Genomic DNA, 23,974 nt, shown 5'->3' with positions numbered 1-23,974 from the left:
CCTAAATTTTATTCTAAGTACTGACTTAGCTGTTTCCTATAAATTTTTATATGTTGTATTATTTTCTAAAATATTTTCCAATTTTCTTTTTGATTTCTCCTTTGACCATCAGTTATTTTGATGTGCCTTATGTAGATTCCAAATATTTGGAATATTTTTCAGACATTTTTCTGTTACTGATTTCTAATTTAACTCTACTATGATCTGAGAACATGCATTTTTTAAGATTTTAGGGCCCAGAATAAGGCCTAATTTAGTAAAAATTTGGCAGTTTCTTGCAAAGCTTAACAAAATCTTACCAAAAGATCCAGCAACTACACTACTATTTATTCATCCAACTAACTTAAAACTTACGTCTGAAAACATCTATACACCAATGTTTATAGTAGGTTTAGGTATAATTGTCAAAAACTGGAAGCAAAAAGATGTCCTTCAATAGATGGGTGCATAAAAAAAGCTATGATATATCCATACAATGAAATACTACTGAACAGTAAAAAACAATGAGCTATCAAACTACTTAAATGCATATTGATAAGTGAAGCAAGCTAGTTTGAAAAAACTGACATACTCTATGATTCTACTTATGACATTCTAGAAGGAGAAAATTATAGAGACAATGAAATGGTCCGTGATAGGCAGGGTATCAAGAGGGAAAAAATTTAAATAAATGAAGCAGAAGGGAATTTTTTGGGGGTGGTAAAACTATTCTCAATGATATTTTAATTGCATTTATGAGACATTATGCATTTTACCAAAATCCACAGAACTTTACAAAGAGTGAGCTACAGCAATGAAAAAATTTAGGATTGCTGGGGATCACAAAACATTGGAGCAGCGACAAAAAAATAGAGAATAGAAAAACAAGAGAGAATCAATGAAAACAAAAGTTGGTTCTTTAAAAGGATCAACAAAATTGACAAATCTTTAGATAAACTGAAAAAGAAAAAAAGAGAAGACTCAATGTACTAAATCAGAAATGAAAATGGGATATACTACAGACAATTATAGAAATAAAAACAATTATAATACTCTGACAAAGTGTACAAAAACAAATTAGATAACCTTGGTGAAATGGAAAAAATTCCTAGAAACACAAAAATTACAAGTGCTGATCAAGAATAAATAAAAAAGTCTGAACAGAGCTATAAGAATACAAATTTTGAATTAGCAATTAGTACAGCTCAATGAAGAAAAGCCCAGAAGGAATGGTTTCAATGGTGAATTCTACCAACCATTTAAAGAAGAATAATTGACACGATTTATACTTGAACTTCTCCGAAAAAATAGAAGAGCACTTTTTAACTCATTCCCTGAGGCTAGCACTTCCCTGACACCAAAACCAGATAAACAATAAAATTACAGAAAAATATACTTTATGAATATAGATACAAAAATACTCAAGTATGGCACACTGAATCCAGAAGCATTTTAAGAAGATTATACATCATGACCAAGTGAAATTTATCCTAGGAATTGAAGAAAGTTTCAATAAAAATTAATCAATATGTTATACTATATTAATAGATTAAAGAAAAAAAACCTATTATCTCAATTCAGAGGAAATATCTGACAAAATGCAATACCATTTCATAAAGAAAACACTCAGCAAAATAGGAATTGAAGTCAACTTCCTCAACAGGATAAAGTGCATTCATGAAAAGCTCACAGTTAATATCATACCAATGGTGAAAGGCTGTAAGGTTTAACTATCCAAACTCATTAAAAAAATCAGCAAAGTGTCAGGATACGAGATCACCACATATACAAAAAAAAAATTTTGTACATATATATACACACACTAAGAATGAATAATCTGAAATTGAAATTAAAAAAATAATTCCATTTACAATAGCATCAAAAATATAAACTACTTAGAAGTAAATTTAACCAAGTAGGTGCAAGGATTGTACAATGAAAACAATATAACATTGCTGAAAGAAATTAAATAAGAGATAACTAATAGCAAAGTCATTCTATATTCAAGGATTTGAAGACTTAATTGTATTAAGATGGCAACACGACTCAAACATCAGATTCAAGGCAACTGCTATCAAAATCCCAACTGCTCTTTTTGCTGGAATAGAAAAGCTCATCCTAATATTTATATGGAATTGTAAGGGATCAAAAACAGACAAAGCAATCTCAAAAAAGCACAAATTGAGAACTAAAATTTTCTGATTTCAAAGCTCACTGCAAAAATATAGCAATCGAAACAATGTGTTACTAGTGTAAGAACAGGCATTTAGATCAACTGAACAGAATGAAGAGTCTAGAAATAAAACCATACATCTTTGGTCAATTGATTTTTGACAATTGTGCAACACCATTGAACAACTAAAGAATATTCTCTAAACAAATGGTACTGGGATAACTGGATATCCACATTAAAAAAAAAAATGAAGGTGGACCCCTATGTCATATTATATACAAAAGCCTACATGTAACAGCTAAAGTTATAAAATTCTCAGCAGTAATGATAAGAAGGATACCTAATCATCTTAGATTTGGCAGTTGAATCTTAGATATGACACCAAAAGCAAAAGCACAGAAGATAAAAAATAAATTAATTGAAGTTCATCAAAATTAAATATCTTGTTCATTAAAGGACCCTATCAAGAAAGTGAAAAGACAACTTACAGAATGAGAGAAATTACTTACAAATCATTAATCTTCTGAGGTTTAGTATCCGGAATATATTTTAAAAACTCTTACTAAAGGAAAACAAGACAATCCAATTTAAAAATGGGCAAAGAATTTGCATAGACATTTCTGTGTAGAAAATACACAAATGGCCAACAAGCACATGAAAAGATGCTCAACGCCGTTAGTTATTAAGTAAATGCAAAACAACAATGAGGTTCCATTTCTCACCTACTAAATGACTATAATTTTAAAACTTGAAATAATAACTGCTGATGAGGATATATAGAGATTGGAAACCTCTTATGTTATTGATGGGGATGTGAAACGGTCTAGCTGCTATGGAAAATAGTTTGGTAATTCCTCACAAAACTTTCACTCTAAACATAAGGTTAACTTATGGTCCAGGAATTCCACTTCTGTATATCCATGCCAAAGAATTAAAAATAGTTATTCAAAATATAATTTGTACTCAATTGTTTATAGCAACACTTTTTACAATGGCCAAAAGGTGGAAATAACCTAAATGTTCATTAACAGATGAATGGGGAGACAAAAGATGATTTATCCTTACAATGGAATACTATTCAACCATTAAAAGAATTATGTATTGATACATGCTATAATATGGATGACTTGCTAAAAACATTTTATTAAGTAAAAGAAGCCAGACACAAAAGTCATATCTTCTATGATTCCACTCATATGAAATAGCCAAAATAAATAAATCCATAGAGATGGAAAACAGATTGGTTGGTAGCCATGGGGCTGAGGGGTAGTAAGTACCTACTGACAAATAAGTATAGACTTTACCTTTTTTATATAATATTTTAAAAAATTTATTTATTTTTGGCTGCGTTGGGTCTTCGTTGCTGCAAGTGAGCTTTCTCTAGTTGCAGGGGGTGGGGGCTATTCTTGGTTGCGGTGTGTGTGGTTCTCATTGCGGTTGCTTCTCTTGGTGTGGAACATGGGCTCTAGGCATGTGGGTTTCAGCAGTTGTGGCATATGGGCTCAGTAGTTGTGGCTCACAGGCTCTAGAGTGCAGGCTCAGTAGTTGTGGTGCATGGGCTTAGTTGCTCTGCGGCATGTGGGGTCTTTCCAGACCAGGGCTAGAACCCGTGTCCCCTGCATTGGCAGGCGCATTCTTAATCAATGTGCCACCAGGGAAGTCCCTTGACTTTACTTTTAAGACAATAAAAATTTTCTGGAATTAGAAAATGGTATTGGTTGCACAATATTGTGAATGCCTTAGATGCTGTTAAATTATACACTTTAAGTGGATAATTTTATATTTTGTGAATTTTACCTTAACAAAAAAATTTAAAAATAATGTATAAAATAAAAAATATTATAAAAATCAAACAATAAACTGCTGAGGCAGTGTTCATAGAAACAGCTTAGTTATCAACTAAACCAAGTTATTTAATGCTCAAAATAGATGGCTTAACTACACTGTTAAGTATATATGAAATGGGTACTGAATATAAAAAGCCATGGAACTTAATCACATTAAATAGCTAATAAGACAATTTGAAGACTTTGTTAGCTGAAGACTAAATTAGTTTTATGACATTTAAAATATTATTTCAAAAATTTTCTTCTTTATAACACTAACTTTATATTAGTAGAATATAAATATTACCTTTTAAAACATGATTCTGTAAGGAATATGAATGTGTGTTGATACTACTGAATATTAAATTTTCTCTTATTTATCAAACTTCACATTTGAACCCTCTAGTAACTAGCCAATCTCCTTTCTAAAAAGTTGAAAAAATAAATTATACCTAAATGACAAAATGGCATTATTCTAAAAATCCTTATTGATTATTCTGCATATACAAATGTAAGTAGCTTTGAAGAGCCACATTTTGTAAAGTGAATCTGGGCTATCTATCTCTTCCTTTCATTTTCTTGAATAGACTATTTTGATACATTATAGAGTTAAAACATAATTTTCCAAAAAAAAAGATGGTAATGTAAATAATTTGTTTTGGTAGCAATATAAATTGTGTTCAGTGAAATTAATTTTATTATTTGTCTTTGGATATAGGTCAGTTTTGCCTGTTTTTCTTCTATTTGTAAATTTATGTCAGCATTCTTTTTCTGGCTGTAAATGTGTACACATTGGGTCCTCTTTTGAACAAGGACTTGACATATTTCTCATTCTCTCATTAATTAATGAGTTAAATAAAATATTTGGCATGTTTTCATTTTATATTTGCATTTAATTTTCTTGAAAATTATACTTTAACAATAATATTTTATGCTTTATATATTATAAACATGGTACCAATCTTTACATATGTATACACTTATTACTTTTCCCCAGAGTATTTTCAAGATTTATTCATAATGCTACATGTAATTTTATCTTAGTCTCTGTAGTTGCTCTATTGAATGAATATAACACCGTATATTTTTTCCAACGCTCTTTCAATGATTATTTTTTTGCTTTTTATGTTTTATTATAGTAAATATTTTTCATGAGTCTGTGGAGGCATGAGATCATCTTTAGGGCTTCTCTGTAGGAATTACTAGCTTATATGAATGTGAAACATCAAATTTAGTAGATAAATGCCCCTTCAAAGATGAAGTATCAACAAAATGTATTGTTCATATTACTGTATCTTTATATTCTTCTAAGACTTAGTATTGTCAGACTATTTAAATTTTTGCCTTTACATTGGGTGTGAAATCATGTCTAAAGGTCCTAATTCTTATCTGACTGTTGCTATGCTTAGCTTCTTTTAAAACATTTATGACCTTAAATGTTTTCACTTGTGAGAACTGCCTATTTTAATGAAGGCTTACTTATTTCCTTATAGATTTCTTAAATTTATTTACGTGTTCTGAGTATTAATTTTTTGTTAAAATATCTTAATCCGGGTTTGTAAAATTTTCTGCACTAACTTTTTTTAAAAATGCAAAATTCTGAAAATTTTACTATTGTGAATTCTTTTTTTTATGTACATGCTTTGGTATCTTATGAAATTCTTACTAGCCGTGAAGTGAAAGTGATACTATTCTAATTTTTATAAGTTTTGTTTTTTGTTTTTTAAATTTCACTCTTTGACTTGTTTCTAATTCTCTTTTTAAGGCAGTATTTTACTTTAATTTCTTGACTTCATCAAATATAGGTCGACCTATATCTCTATCTTCTTAAGGTATAATTGGTCAAGTATCTATTTTACCACCTTTTTACCTTTTAGTTCTATTGTTTTATTCCTGTACTATATTAACAGCAATCCCATTATTCTTACATTACAGATCTTGGAGTAATATCAGGATTTTCATAAAATTATTCTAGTTAATAGCGATATGTTAGTTACTAAAGTCCTTTTTTGTTTTAATTCCCCACTCTTATTTTTAAAATAAACACAAAAAATATCTATCTCATAGGGATGCTCCGAGGCTTAAATAAAATGATGTGGGTAAACCCCCTTAGTACAATGCTGTGCTGTACATGTGAATGATAGTAGCTACCCTTTACGGAATATTAAGACGATAAATACTTTATAGAGAAAGGTGGAGATCCCTGGTTAAAAGTGGAAGCAATAGTGTATCTGTTTCTAGTGGTCTGAGCTTTCATCCCCAGTGCTCTTGTGGGAATACCTCATTTTATAAACTCTGGAGAGTAAAAGTGGAGCATATTTGGGTATTTGTCAAATTATCTTCTTGAATACATCAAGTATTTTAATCTTTTGAGTGTCCATTTTGATGCCATTAAATCTATTGTTGAATGGGTCATCTCTATCAATTTTTCCCAAATACATTATTTCCTAGGGTTGCTATAACAAATTATCACAGACTTCGCTTAAAACAACAGAGATTTATTCTATCACAGTTCAGGGGACCATCAGTCTGAAGTCAAGGCACTGTCAATGTTGGTTTCTTCTGGAATGTGTGAGGGAGAAACCGTCCCTCCCCTAGCTTCTGGTGGTTGCTGGCAATCTTTGTTGTTCCTTGTCTTGTGGCAGCAACACTCCAATCTCTGTCTCCTCTTCACATTGCTTTCCTCTCTGTGTCTCTGTCTCCTCTGTATCTGTGTGCTTCTCTGTGTGTCATATCTTCTTTTAAAAGGACATTAGTCATTGGCTTTAGAGCCTGTCCAAATACAGTGGGAACTCAACTTACTTACATCTGCAAATATTCTATTTCCAAATGAGATCATGTTCCGATTTTCTGGTTGACATTACTTTTAGGGGGACACTATTCAACTCATTATATCAACCTAACATTGATTCTAGTTTAAAGAGCCACTTCCCATGTTTATTCCTTTTAAGGAACACTTAATTCTTTTTACCTTTTACATCTAGAACAATGCAATATTTCCACCTCTGGTATAGCTTATTTTTATCTTTGTAGGCTCTCAGTCATTACCTTTTACCCAAATTTTACTGAAAATGCCAAATACTTATTTTATATAATGTATTTTTTAATTGAAAAAGTAAGTCATTTTAATCAAACTTAAGAATTCTAAGTTTCAATATCATTTTATATATTAATAAGAAAAAATGTTTTCAGTTAAAGTTTGACATGCTGTGTATTCAGCTGCAATCTGACTGCAAATATGTTAAATAATTTTTAAAGCTTTATAAGAATAAAATATGCTTTTTTAAATGTGCTTTTTTCTAAGTTTATTTAGAGAATTTATTCCCTTGGATTTATTCATTTTTACTTCACCTAAATACAAAGGGTCCATTTTTCTTTTCCTCAGTTTTTACTCCACATCAAAAAAAGAAATGTGAAAACAACTAGTATTAGAAAGTAAAAAGAACTGTTGCAGCTTTCCAACCTTCCTGATTTCTTCTGGATTTATATACTTTAAAATTGTCTTACATTTCTCTATTTTAAAAAATCCTTATATTGAGAAGCAATTAACACATAATATATATATTTTAAAAACCTTCTTTATAAAAAACAATTAAAATTTGCTTTTAAGAGACAAGTGAAATCACCTACAGTCGAGGACGTTCTTTCAGAGTTAATATTATTAAAAAGGAGAAGAGGAAACAGATGAAAGATTACCTATCTCATTTACGTAAAAGTTTTGTCCCCAGAAAGCCCTGAAGGTTACAAAGTGTCCTCTTATTTACAAGGTGCTTTCTTTGAAAATCTCTAAAAATTTTCTTGTGATGCTTATTTAATAGTAAGATGAAAGAGAGAGAATGTGAAAAAGGTGAAAAAAAAGTGGCATCTGTCTTTGAGGAAAGATTAAAGTTTAGAAATTTGAAAATACTACTAATATAATACCTATGACTAAAAGAAGAGAAACTAAAGGAAGTTTGAAGTCACACATAATAATTTCAGATGATTTCTCTGAAAACCACACAAATGTAAAGTAAAGAGAAACTGGACTCCCATACATTGCTGGTGGGAATGTAAAATGGTACAGCCTCTCTTGAAAATAGGTAGCATTATTGTAAGCACCCACTTAATATATGACTCAATGATCAATTACTAGATATTTACCCAAAAGAAACAAAATCATATGTCTAAATGAAGACTTGTATATCAATATTTATATCAGATTTATTCAAAATGGCTACAAACTGGAAACAACCCAAATGCCCATTAACTGAAAAATGTATAAAAATATGTAGTTATAATAATTCCAATACTTTGAATAATTCATTAATCTTCTCTTTACAGTTTACATATTGATGAAATTAGAATGGGTTGAACTTTTGAAACTATATGACATAAAGTCTCTTCAGGTACAACTCCAGGAAACTAACCATCTTCATAAATTCCAGTGTCCTGATTCCTAGACAATTTTAAACCTGAATATTTATGAAATTATCCATGTACTACATCATTTTCTGTAATAAGGTTTCTTTTGAAAAGGGTTTTGCGTGTGTGTGTGTGTGTGTGTGTGTGTGTGTGTGTGTGTAAAGTAAATCATCAAAGTTGGTATAGAGGGAACATACATCAATACAATAATGGCCATTTATGACACACCCAGACTAACATCATACTCAACCATGAAAAGCTGAAAGTTTTCCTCCAAAATCAGGAACAAGACAAGGATGCCCACTCTCATCATGTCTATTTAACATAGCATTGGAAGTCCAAGTCACAGAAATCAGACAAGGAAAAAGAAATAAAAAGCATCAAAATTGGAAGGGAAGAAGTAAAACTGTCACTATTTACATATGACATGATACTATACATAGAAAACCCTAAAGTCTCCACCAAAAAACTATTAGAACTAATAAATGAATTCAGTAACATTGCAGGATACAAGATTAATATACAGAAATCTGCTGCTCTTCAAAATACTAATAATAAACTATCAGGAAGAGAAAGCAATAAAACATTTCCATTTAAAATCACATCAAAAAGAATAAAATACCTAGGAATAAACTTGACCAAGGAGGTGAAAGATCTATGCTCTGAAACTGTAAAACACTGATGAAGGAAATTGAAGATAATACAAAGAAATGGAAAGACATCCCACGTTCATAGATTGGCAGAATTTATATTGTTAAAATGTCCATACTACCCAAAGCAATCTACAGATTTAATGTAATTCCAATCAAAATACCCATAACCTTTTTCAGAGAACTAGAACAAATAAACTTAAATTTATATGGAACTACAAAGGACCCCAAGTTGCCAAAGCAATCTTGAGAAAAAAGGAACAAAGCTAGAGGTATCATGTTCCTTGACTTCAGACTATACTTCAAAGCTATAGTAATTAAAACAGCATGGTATTGGCACAAAACAGACACACAAATCACTAGAACAGAATAGAGTGCCCAGAAATAAACCGATGCACTTATGGTCAATTAATCTATGACAAAGGAGGCAAGGATATACAATGGAGAACAGACAGTCTCTTCAATAAGTGGTGCTGGAAAAAACTGGACAGCTATATCTAAAAGAATGAAATTAGGACATTCTGTAACACCAGATACAAAAAATAAATTCAGAATAGATTAAAGATCTAAATGTAATACCTGAAACCATAAAACCCCTAGAAGAGAACATAGATGGAAAACTTTTTGACATAAATTGTAGTGAATTCTTTAAGATCTGTTTTCTAAGGCAAAGGAAACAAAAGTAAAAATAAACAAATGGGATCTAATTAAACTTAAAAGCTTTTGCGCAGCAAAGGAAACCATCTAGAAAACAAAAAGACAACCTACTGAATGAGAGAAATAATTGCAGATGATATGACTCAAAAGGGGTTAATATCCAAAAAATATACATATGTACGTGTGTGTGTGTGTGTGTGTGTGTGTGTGTGTATATATATATATATATATATATATATAAACAACTCACACAACTCTTTATCTATCTATCTAACCAACCCAATTGAAAAATAGAAGACCCAAATAGACATTTTTCCAAAGAGTATATAAAGATGGCCAAGAGGCACATGAAAACATGCTCAACATTGCTAATCATCAGAGAAATGCAAACTAAAACCACAAAGAGATATTACCTCACACTTGTCAGAAAGGCTATCATCAAAAAGTCTACCAATAACAAATTGGAGATAAGGGAGTGCTAGTACATTGATGGTGGGAATATAAATTTGTGCAGTCACTATGAAAAACAGTAGGGATTTTCCTCAAGAAACTAAAAATAGGACTACCATATCATCCAGTAGTACCACTCCTGGGACTATACCCGAAGAAAACAAAAACACTAATTCAAAAAGATAAATGCACTCCAATGCAGCATTATTTACAATAGCCAAGATACAGAAGCAACCTAAATGTCCATCACAGATGACTGGATAAAGAAGATGTGGTATGTATGTACAATGGAATACTACTCAGCCATAAAAATAAAATTCTACCATTTGCAATACGTGGATGGACCCAGAGGTTATTATGCTTAGTGAAATAAGTCAGACAAAGACAAATACTCTTTGTTATCACTTATATGTGGAATCTAATAAATAACACAAATGAATTAATATAACAAAACAGAAACCGACTCACAGATAAAGAGAACAAATTAGAGGTGACCAGTGGAGAAAGGGAAGGGGGGAGGGGGGAGATAGGGGCATGGGATTAAAAGACACAAACTACTATGTATAAGATAAATAAGCAACAAGGAAATGAATTAATTAAAAACAAACACACACACAAAAAGTGACAGAAGAAGTTGGAAAGTTAAAAATGTAAGTTACTTCCAGTCTTCTAAACAGTATGATTCACATTTTCCAAAATATTACAGTCAACACATTTTTAGTTATGCTTAGTTGTTATTTCATAATCAATTAAAAAGTGGCTTATATTAAAAACATGGCAATAAAAACAACTTTAAAAAGCATAACCACTAGGAGACTTTGGTATCAGGTAGTAACTACTTTTCTCTACAGAGATTTATAAGGAACTATAAGTGCCTCATCCTCTCTTTCAAAATATAAGGATGGGCTCTATGCATGGACCATCAAGGTGCTTTCTACTGAGATTCTACATTTTGAGAGATGCACACAAAGTTGCAGTATTTGTTAAACACTATTCCCAGATCCCCGTATCATTTCCTATGTTGACATTTCCAGGGACCATAGTATTTGGTATTTGTAGATTTTGCTAGGGGCAACATCCTAAGCACAACATTCCAATGCCTGTGTCTCAACTCTGCCAACCTTACTTTATGTTTATCTAAGTTCTATTCTCCATCAGTGTCATAGATTCTAGACTACTAATTAGCCTGCTTTAAAATTCCCTTTATTTTTCTAAGTGAATTAAATTGGCTTCTAATATTTGAATATAAAAATTCTGACTTCAAATGCCCTCTTCCTAAAAAGCCTATTCATTAGTTCCTGAAAATGTTTAATATAAACAAACACAGCAAGACACTCCTTTATCTTGATACTGCTTCTGTGTTCCTTTATACTGAGACTAAATAAAAAAAAATAATCTCACTATTTTCAAAATGTATTATTTCAATCTTTAAAGACTGAAAAAACTAGTGCAACTTGTATAAACCATCCTTAGGGGTCCTTTTTAATGAGCCACACAAGCTAGGCAGACAAGAGATTTCATAATGAAAAGAGCAAAAGCTCTTGTGTCTTCAGTTTTTAAGTTGTTTATTCTTGTTGTTACACAGAAGGTCTCTAAACATATTCTTCTAAAACAAATATTTACTAAATCTGAGAACATGACTAGTCAATTTGACAGTATTCTCTGTGATTAGCTATTCCCTAGTTATGTTTTATTCCTATGGTGAGGTATGAAGGAAGGTTCTGCTTTGATAAAATCATTGAGGTTTATAAATAAATCAAACTGAAAGCTAACCATTTAATTAATGTACAAAGTGTACATGTTCTACATCTTTGAAATCACATATCAGATGACAAGAATTTTATAAAATATTTAAATAAACTAAAATCTGAAAAAATAAAACCCTGGTTATTACTAGTTATTCATTATCTCCCATGAATACTCTCAATATAGCAGCCTTTCTATTTATCAAATTATATTCTTTTTTTTTTTTTTTTTTGCCATACGCGGGCCTCTCACTGTTGTGGCCTCTCCCGTTGCAGAGCACAGGCTCCGGACGTGCAGGCCCAGCGGCCATGGCTCACGGGCCCAGTCACTGCGCCATGTGGGATCTTCCCGGACCGGGGCACGAACCTGTGTCCCCTGCATCGGCAGGCGGACTCTCAACCACTGTGCCACCAGGGAAGCCCTATATTCTTATTTTATATTTTTGTTTTTAGAATACTTTAATGGTAACTTACATAGATTAAAAATACGTTTTTGAAAATAATACATTTTAAAATTTAGGTGAACAATTTATGTTAATATTTTAATGAAGAAGAGATCTTTTGTGAATATCAGGATCTTGGTCCATTTAAACAAATCAACTAATTTAACCATATATTTAGGTATATATGGAAAACATGAAAACTAAATTAAAACTAAAATCATTTAGATCAGTAGAAATCTTTTCTTACAAATACTTGAAGAGTATGTTGTATCCCTCTGTGAAGTAAACAGAGATCAATTTCAGAGAGATAAATGTTTGAGCCAAATCAACTTATCTCTCTGAATGAGAACTCAGACTAAACCAGGGGCATGGCTATATCCTGGGACACCACTGATTAACATTGAGAATATGCTTATAGTATTCCATTTCATAATTATGAATATAAGTTCATTAAACTGCCAGAATAGACAAGATAAATTGAACAATCTACATTGGATTTTCATATTTTACTTCAAATTCAAACTTAATTAATGGATGAACTATATTGACTATTGATTATATCTTGGTTTTAGTGTAGAGAAACTGATGATATTCTAGAAAAATTCCACTTACTTTATATAGGATTCTTCCTAAAGTGCATATTCAAACACGAGTGTGTCCAATGAATAGTATAAACTTTTAGCCTTATAATATTTTTAACCAGGAAAAAACTAACCTGATGACACTATATAACTATTTACATTGATCAGTATGTTCCAGAAAATGTAGCATACAAAGTAAAATATACTTATAGAAACATTTTCTTTATGGAATTAATTTTCTCATATTGGTTTAAAAAAATCAAATTTCCCATGATAAAATATACATATGCATACACATGCAATAACCTGAAGTATCCATCTGTCAGTATTCTGGCTCTGTAATATTTAGAACTTGAAGATAAAATTATTCCATTTGGTTTTGTCATGAAAAAATTATTTAATTCACCTATTAAGTTGCAAAAGTGTATATATTTTAAATATCATGCAGTAAGAATAAACAGAGAAGTCTCCAGAACATTTTTAATATCTGTTGTTTGAATTATTTGAGAAACAATATTGTGCGATTCCTTAGAAGTACATTCATAGGTTATCACTGAGTCCAATTTGTTTTTGCTGTTACTCATTTCTTCTCTGATTCTTTCACTCCTTTTTCTTAAAATCTCTCCAGATATGTGCTTTCACCTAGTAACATAATTGTTTGATTAATTTTCTTTAATAGTGTCTTTTAAAAAAATCTAAAATAGATATAATGACAATATAAAAATTTTTAATTGGATAAAAATTGACATGAAATGTTTATTAACAGAATATGACTGAAAATATTTTTCCAAAATATTTTCAAAATATTTTTCCATTTTATTTTGTTAATAAGAGTTTAGATCATAGCCCTAGAGTATATATTTTAACTTTATTGGTTTTAATTAAGCCCCAAATAAAGTGGTAAACTGACAGTAATTGCTAATTATTAATTATACAAAGGCTGCAGATGACCATTTATAAATACGACTTCTATTGGGACACATTCACATTGTTTTACTTGCATGTCAGTAGCATTATATTCATATATAACTAATACAACATTTTAGTAGTGGAATTGTTCATTTTATGTTGATGAGTTTGGAGCTGGCATTGGTTAGAAGTTGTATTTCATCACTTTCACCAGGTTGCTGTAACTTCTTTATGCCAGACTTTTCCTATGGGTAAAGTGGGAAAAGTTTTTTGACCTATGTGTGTTGTTGTGAGGTTATTCAATATCATTCTATTATTTTAGAACATTTTATCCAATTGTTTAAGTAATTGTTTGAGTAAGTAAGTTTGAGTAAGTTTAAGTAATTGTTTGAGTAATAAGAACAACTTAGTCATATCTAATGCTTATTTAAAAACTACATTTGAAAAGGGCCCAAGATGGTGGTGTGGGAAGATGCAGAGTTAGCTTCTCCCCACAACTAGGGTACTGCTGGCTTCTGGTGGGGGACTCTGAAGCCTAAGGAGATGGGAGGAACCCCAAAGTACCAGTAGGACCCCCAAAGAACTGGTAGGAAGTAGGAAGACTGAGGGGGGAGGAGAAGTGAAGGCCAGACAGGATCTGCGCCCCTAAGGCTGGGGAGATCAGGAGAGGCAGGCGGGAGGGGCCCTTCAAGACCGGAGGAGCAAGAGAGGAGAGGAGGGCATTTGCCCTGCCCACTTGAGCCCAGGGAGCCTACTGGGCTCCCAGGTGAGGTCCCCTGCCCTCTGAGACCAGGGGTGGGGGGCACGCCTGGGTACCTTCTGTTCCTTGAGCCTAAGCCCCACCTTCCACAGCCCCCAGGGCCTTTTCCACCCCTGTAGGGCCTAAGCATAGGCCCTGCCCACAGCCTAAACCTCGCCCTTGCTTAGGCCCCACCCTCCACAGCCAAGGCCTTTCCCTCCCTTTTTTTTCTTTTCCCTCCTCCTTTTTAAAATTGTGCTACTGATGTACCTTCCAGTTGTTGATTCATCTATATTTTTATTTTTATATTCTTTCTAACATATCTGTTAGTTTCCTAGCTTAATTTTATTTTTAACTTTATTATTGTTCTCTGTCTTTGTTTTTGAGAACCCACACCACTTGTGGGATCTTGGTTCATGAGCCTGGGGACGGGCTGAAGCTCCTGCAGTGGGAGTTCCAAGTCTGAACCACTGGATTAACAGAGAACCTCAGATCCCAGGGAATATGCATCAGAATGAGGTCTCACAGAGTTCCTCATCTCAGCACCAAGACCCAGCTCTACCCAATAGCCTACAAACTCCAGTGTTGGAAGCTTCAAGCCAAACAACCAGTAAGACAGGAAAACAATCCAACTCATTAAAAAAAAAAAAAAAAATGAGACTGCAAAACAATATGTCACAGATGAAGGAGCAAGGTAAAAACTTATAAGACCAAATAAATGAAGAGGAAATAGGCAATCTACCTGAAAAAGAATTCAGAGTAATGATAGTAAAGATGATCCAGAATCTGGGAAATAGAATGGAGGCAAGGACTGAGAAAATACAAGAAATGTTTAACAAAGATTTAGAAGATCTAAAGAACAAGCAAACAGAGATGAACAACACAACTGAAATGAAAAATACACTAGAAGGAATCAATAACAGAATAACTGAGGCAGAAGAATGAATAAGTGAGCTGGAAGACAAAATGGTGGAAATAACTGCCGAGGAGCAGAATAAAGAAAGAAGAATGAAAATAATTGAAAACAACCTCAGAGACCTCTGGGAAAACACTAAATGCACCAACATTCGAATTATGGGGGGCCCAGAAGAAGAAGAGAAAAAGAAAGGGTATGAGAAAATATTTGAAGAGATTATAGATGAAAACTTCCCTAACATGGGAAAGGAAATAGTCACCCAAGTCCAAGAAGCACAGAGTCCCATCCAGGATAAATCCTAGGAAAAACACACTAAGACACATATTAATCAAACAAACAAAAATTAAATTCAAAGAAAAACTATTAAAAACAGCAAGGGAAAAATAAAAAATAACATACAAAGGAATCCCCATAAGGTTATCAGCTGATTTTTCAGCAGAAACTCTGAAGGCCAGAAGGGAGTGGCAGGATATCCTTAAAGTTATAAAAGAGAAAAACCTACAACCTAGATTTCTCTACCCAGCAAGGATCTCATTCAGATTCGATGGAGAAGTCAAAAGCTTTTCAGACAAGCAGAAGTTAAGAGAATTCAGTATCACCAAACCAGCTTTACAACTAGTATTAAAGAAACTTCTCTAGGTGGAAAACACAAGAGAAGAAAAAGACCCACAAAAACAAACCCAAAACAATTAAGAAAATGGTAATAGGAATATACATACTGATAATAACCTTGAATATAAATGGAATAAATGCCCCAACCCAAAGACACAGACTGGCTGAATGGATACAAAAACAAGACAAATATATATGCTGTCTACAAGAGACCCACTTCAGATCTAGGGACACATACAGAATGAAAGCGAAGGGATGGAAAAAGATACTCCATGCAAATGGAAATTAAAAGAAAGCTGGAGTAGCAATACTCATATAAGATAAAATAAACTTTAAAATAAAGACTGTTACAAGAGATAAGGAGAGACACTACATAATTATCAAAGGATCAATCCAAGAAGAAGATATAACAATTATAAATGTTTATATGAATATAATGCTACTGACATGCAAATGCACCCAACATAGAAGCACCTCAATGCATAAGGCAAATGCTAACAACCATGAAAGGAGAAATTGACAGTAACACGATAATGGTAGGAGATTTTAACACCCCACCTACAGAAATGGACAGATCATCCAAACAGAAAATAAATAAGGAAACACAAGCTTTAAATGACACAATAGACGGATAGATCTAATTGATATTTATAGAACATTCCACCCAAAAGTGGCAGAATACGTTTTCTTCTCAAGTGCACACGGAACATTCTCCAGATAGATCACATCTTGGGTCACAAATCAAGCCTCGGAAAATTTAAGAAAATTGAAATTGTATCAAGCGTCCTTTCTGACCACAACACTATGAGATTGGAAATCAATTACAGGAAAAGAAAACTGTAAAAAACACAAATACATGGAGGCTAAACAGTGTGCTCTAAATAACCAAGAGATCACTGAAGAAATCAAAGAAGAAATTAAAAAATACATAGAAACAAATGACAATTAAAACATGATGACCCAAAACCTATGGGACTCAGCAAAAGCAGTTCTAAGTGGGAAGTTAATAGCAATTCAATCTCACCTCAAGAAACAAGAAAAATCTAAAATAAACAATCTAACCCTAAATTAAAACAACTAGAGAAAGAAGAGTAGAGAAAACCAAAATCAGTAGAAAGAAAGAAATCATAAAGATCAAAGCAGAAATAAATGAAATAGCAATAAGGAAAACAATAATAAAGATCAGTAAAACTAAAAGCTGGTTATTGGGGCTTCCCTGGTGGCACAGTGGTTGAGAGTCCGCCTGCCGATGCAGGGGATACGGGTTCATGCCCCGGTCTGGGAGGATCTCACATGCCGCGGAGTGGCTGGGCCTGTGAGCCATGGCCACTGAGCCTGTGTATCCGGAGCTTGTGCTCCGCAACGGGAAGGACCACAACAGTAAGAGGCCCATGTACTGCAAAACAAACAAACAAAAAGCTGGTTCTTTGAGAAGATAAACAAAATTGATAAACCCTTACCCAGACTCATCAAGAAAAAAAGGAAGAGGACGCAAATCAAGAAAATTAGAACTGAAAAAGGAGAAATCACAAATGACACTGCAGAAATACAAAGGATTTTAAGAGACTACTACAAATCACTATATGCCAATAAAATGGACAACCACAAAGAAATGAACAAGTTCTTGGAAAGGTACAATTTTCCAAGACTGAACCAGGAAGAATTAGAAAACATAAACAGACCTATCACTAGTAATGATATTGAAACTGTAATTAAAAATCTTCCAACAAACAAAAATCCAGGAACAGATGGCTTCACAGGAGAATTCTATCAAACATTTAGAGAAGACCTAACACTGATCCTTTTCAAACTCTTCTAAACAATTGCAGAGGGAGAAAAACTCCCAAATTCATTCTAAGAATCCACCATCATCCTGACACCAAAACCAGAAAAAGATAACACAAAAAAAGAAAATTATAGATCAATAACACTGATGAACATAGATGCAAAAATCCTGAACAAAATACTAGCAAACAGAATCCAACAGCATATTAAAAGGATCATACACCATGATCAAGTGAGATTTATCCCAGGGATGGAAGGATTCTTCAATATATGCAAATCAATCAATGTGATACAACACATTAACAAATTAAGGAATAAAAAACATATGATCATCTCAGTAGATGCAGAGAAAGCTTCTGACAAAATTCAATACCCATTTAGGATAAAAAATCTCCAGAAAATGGGCATAGAGGGAACCTACCTCAACATAATAAAGACCATATATGATAAACCCACAGCAAGCATCAAACTCAATGGTGAAAAACTGAAAGCATTTCCACTAAGATCAGGAACAAGACAAGAATGTCCACTCTCATCACCCTTATTCAACATAGTTTTGGAAGTCTTAGCCATAGCAATCAGAGAAGAAAAAGAAATAAAAGGCATACAAATCGGAAAAGAAGAAGTAAAACTGTCACTGTTTGCTGATGACACGATACTATACATAGAAAATCCTAAAGATGCCACCAGAAAACTACTAGAACTAATCAATGAATTTGGTAAGGTTGCAGAATACAAAACTAATGCACAGAAATATGTGGCATTCCTATACACCAACAATGAAAAATCAGAAAGAGAAATTAAGGAAACACTCCCATTTACCACTGCAATTAAAAGAATAAGATACCTAGGAATAAACCTGCCTAAGGAGGTGAAAGACTTGCACTCAGAAAACTATAAAACACTGATGAAAGAAATCAAAGATGACACAAACAGATGGAGAAATATACCATGTTCTTTGATTGGAAGAATCAATATTGCGAAAATGACTATACTATCCAAAGCAATCTACAAATTTAATGCAATCCCTATCAAACTACCAATGGCATTCTTCACAGAATTAGAACAAAAAGTTTTACAATTCGTATGGAAACACAATAGACCCCGAATAGTGAAAGCAATCTTGAGAAAGAAAAACGGAGTTGGAGGAGTCATGCTCCCCGACTTCAAACTATACCACAAAGCTACAGTAATCAAGACAGTATGGTACTGGCACAAGAACAGAAATATAGATCAATGGTACAGGACAGAATGCCCAGAGATAAACCCATGCACATATGGTCACCTAATTTACGACAAAGGATGCAAGAACATACAATGGAGAAAAGACAGCCTCTTCAAAAAGTGGTGCTGGGAAAACTGGACAGCTACATGTAAATGAATGAAATTAGAACACTCCCTAACAGCATACACAAAAATAAACTCAAAATGAATTAAAGACTTAAATGTAAAACCAGACACTATAGAACTCATAGAGGAAAACACAGGATAAACACTCTTTGCCATAAACCACAGCAAGATCTTTTTTGACCCACCTCCTAGAGTAATGGAAATAAAAACAAAAATAAACAAATGGGACTTCATTAAACTTAAATGCTTTTGCACAGCAAAGGAAACCGTAAACAAGACAAAAAGACAACCCTCAGAATGGGAGAAAATATTTACAAATTAAACAACAGATAAAGGATTAATCTCCAAAATATACAAACAGCTCATGGAGCTCAATATCAAAAAACCAATTTAGTTAAAAAACAATCCAGTTAAAAACCATCCAGTTAAAACAATCTAGTTAAAACAACCCAGTTAAAAATTGGGTGGAAGACCTAAATAGACATTCCATAAGGAAGACATACAGATGGCCAAGATGCACATGAAATGATGCTCAACATCACTAGTTATTAGAGAAATGCAAATCAAAACTACAATGAGGTATCACCTCACAGCTGTCAGAATGGCCATTATCAAAAAATCTAGAAACAATAAATGCTGGAAAGGGTGTGGTGAAAAGGGAACTCTCCTTCACTGTTGGTGGGTATGTAAGTTGATACACCATTATGGAAAACAGTATGGAGGTTCCTTAAAAAACTAAAAATAGAACTACCATATGACCCAGCAATTCCACTACTGGGCATATACCTTGAGAAAACCATAATTCAAAAAGAGACATGTACCACAATGTTCACTGCAGAACTATTTACAATAGCCAGGACATGGAACCAACCTAAATGTCCATTGACAGATGAATGGATAAAGAAGATGTGGCACATATATACAATGGAATATTACTCAACCATAGAAAGAAATGAAATTGAGTTATTTGTAGTGAGGTGGATGGACCTAGAGTCTGTCATCCAGAGTGAATAAGTCAGAAAGAAAAAATAAATACCATATGCTAACGCATGTTTATGGAATCTAAAAAAAAAAAAACAAAATGGTACTGATGAACCTAGTTGCAGGGCAGGAATAAAGAGGTAGATATAGAGAATGGACTTGAGTACATGGGGTGGAAGGGTGAAGCTGGGGCAAAGTGAGAGTAGCATCAACATATATACACTACCAAATGTAAAATTGTTGGCTGGTGGGAAGCAGAAACATAGCATAGGGAGACTGGCTCAGTGCTTTGCGATGACCTAGAGGGGTGGGATAGGGAGGATGGGAGGGAGGCTCAAGAGGGTGGGGATATGGGGATATATGTACACATATGGTTGATTCACTTTGTTGTGCAACAGAAACTAACACAGTATTGTGAAGCAATTATACTCCAAAAAAGATCTATTAAAAAAAAACTACATTAAATTCTGAGTAGATAACTGTATGGGTAGGGTATAAGAGGGGAGACATATTTATTATCTAACAATAAAATTTAGCTTAGAATGACTGTCTTCTATAGACATGACCTTAATTTACCTGACGTTTTATAAGGATCAAATTAGCATCCATCATTTAAATGTCTGTAATTTTCTATTATGTGTCTTTGAAATTTAACATTTGTTAAACTGCTCCTATGAAAAGGCACTTTGAAAACAGGAAAGCAATAAATGCAACCCTGGAATAGCAGGTTTATAAATGCATAGTGACAGGGTTTATTAATCACTGCAGTGAAATTAACAGTGCCTAGTTAAGATAAAATCATTCTGTTCATGGGCTTGAAGAATACCACGGAGACCTTTAAATGTATAAATGTGATCTACTATAAATTCAGTTTTAAACTTTAAAAATAATTATGAGGTTCAGTAAATTTCAAAGTCAAAAATGTATTTGAAATATGGGGTATTTTTTTCCTAACAAATCTAAATAATGCCTTTGAAGAACTCTGGAATGAACAGCTCAAAATCAACTGTAGTTACCAGGTACAAACAAGTGAAACTATGACACCGTGGAAAGTACATGAAAATATCAGATTATATTTGAAAATGGTTAGAGATGTTGGTTTTTCTCCCCATGATTTTAAAAACAAATTAGCTATAAAATGATATAAAACCATGAAGACAGACATAATAAATTTATGAAGACAGACATACAGGAAGGTACTGTGTTTGTTTTAGGTATATATGATTAGAGCTACAGAAGCCATGTGTGACTCACTGATGCATCTGATATCTGGTTTCCTGTATAGCCCAAGCTGAGCATTTTACTGAAACCTCCAATAATCTCCAATACATAATATGTTAATATGTTTAAAATATCCTTATACAATTAATATGAAGTTCTAGCTTATAAATGTTCAGATAGTGTTAAAGAGAAGACACATCTAGTGCCACTGTTACGAGGAGTGAGTCATAGAGAAATATTTTATTAATTTGCTTTAATTTCCTGATAAGTTCCATAAATCTATGCAAAGTTGTATGAATTACTTTCCAAACAGTACAGAATTCATTAATCCAGCATTTAGCAACTATGCTAATTATTGAGAAAAGTTAAGGACTGATAGTCATTTTAATGAAAAAAATAATAAGGGGGATGATATTTAAAAGTCACAAATAATTCCTAAAATGACATAATGGATAAAATGCTATGATTATAAATGATATAAAGAGTATATACTTTAACTCAAGAGAAATGAAAACACCATGTTCACACAAAAACTTGCATATAAACTTCACAGCAGCATTATTCATAATAGCCAAAAAGTAGAAACAATACAAATGTTCCATCAATTAATGACTGGATAATAAAATCCTCACGATCGAATATTATTTGGCAATAAAAAGGAATGAAGTACTGATACATGTTCCACTATAGGTGAACCTTAAAAACATTATGCAGAGTGAAACAAGCCTCTTACAAAGGCCATACATTGCACGACTGCATTTATATAAAATGTCTAGCACAGGCCAATTCATAGACAGAGAAAGTAGATTATTAGTTGCCTCACTGTAGGAAAATAAGGGATGACTGCTAAAGATATGGAATTTCTTTTTGGGGTGATGAAAAAGCTGTAAAGTTGACTGCAGTATTGGTTGCACAACTCTGTGAATATGCTAAAAACCACTGACATATACTTTAAGTGGGTAAATTGTATGATTTGTGAATTATAGTTAATAAAGCTGTAACCAAGAAAAAGGAGTATATACTTAGAGTAAAATAGAAATGTGCTAGTTTTATGACCTTGAAATAATTATAAAACTGTTTGAGATACATTATTTTTTAATTTGTAAAAAATGAGTAAATGCCTGACAAACTGAGTTACTGTGAGACTTAAGTTACATGATGCTATGGTCATACATGAAGTGTCAGTCAAATTATTAGTGGGCTTTTTTATTTGTTATTTAATCTCACAGCAACGACATGAGGGAGTATCATTATGCCCACTTTTAAGAAGTATTTAAATATAATTACATTATTTCTGTATGACAAAGTATGCTGAATACTAAACAAAAGAAATATGTTTATATTTATCATGGCTCATATCTCATTACAGGAACAAAGTCATGTAAAAATTTACAATGTTAATTATTTCATTATAATCATGTCAATTATCTAATGGAGAAGTAAAAGTGATATGAAAGCTTCTAATAGGAAACCTAATCTAGTCTAGTATTCCAGAAAGACTTCTTCATTTCCAATTTGATTTGTGATAGATAAATTGGAGTTAGACCATAATAAGAAAATGTATAGCAGTAATAACAGTATGTGAATTTTCTGAAAGCTGTATGGGCTGAGTTTTCTGAGAACTGAAATTTGATCATTCTGCTTTAATGTCGGTAAGCAGTGGGGAAAAAGCTCTGGATGCCTTTGGGGAGTTAGTAAGAGGCCAGTTTATGTTAAAGGATATACAATTTATAATATAGGATATAGACCTCTATTACAAAGGCAACAAGAAGTCGTAGAAGAATCATCAATGGGAAAATGACATGATCAGAACTGGACTGTTACTTCTTTTTGAATTATGGCAACAGAAGTGTGTGTTGAGTGAGGGGGCAGCAGTAATGGTTCTGAGCCCTCAACCACCATAGCCCCAAAGATAGTGTGGACAACTGCCTCCTGTGGCATCTTTCCATTTCGTGACTGCCTCTGAGAAGAAAAGGGAGGCTGCTTCATACTTTATTTATACCCACTGAAACCACAATAGTGGGAAAATGAGCATCATATTCAATACTTGAAGCAACTTCAATTATGAGGGCTGTGTAAAATCTAAGTCATCTATAAATTAAACCTTCTCCTACATAATCTCATGCCCTATTTTCTACAGTAAGGCTGCATAGTGGTCCTTCCCTCTCTTCTTCTTGTTGAGATAGTCTTTTCTTCCACACAATTCATGAATAATTCTTTCAGCTTAAAGTTTTTACTCACTATAACATTTAATAAATTTTATTTTCCCACATGTCAGCCATATGAAATACATCTTATTTTTATTAGTATATATGCCATACACAAAATATTTCCAAGCATGGTTGACAGTAGAGAGAGACTCTTACAGGGTACATTTTCCATATGAATTATATTCTAAACCACTTTTCCTATTTTAACACAATGCCTTCCCTTCCTGAATACATCTATCAGTATTTTTCATGAGAGACACTAAAGTGACCTGGAAAATAAGGAGTAAGTAGCTTTTAGAGTACCCAGATAATAATAGTCTATTAATTCCTTTGGAAACTTTTTTTT

The sequence above is a fragment of the Stenella coeruleoalba genome, assembly GCF_951394435.1.
Source record: "Stenella coeruleoalba genome assembly, chromosome: 3".
Lineage (NCBI taxonomy): Eukaryota > Metazoa > Chordata > Mammalia > Artiodactyla > Delphinidae > Stenella > Stenella coeruleoalba.
This window is presented reverse-complemented; position numbering follows the sequence as displayed.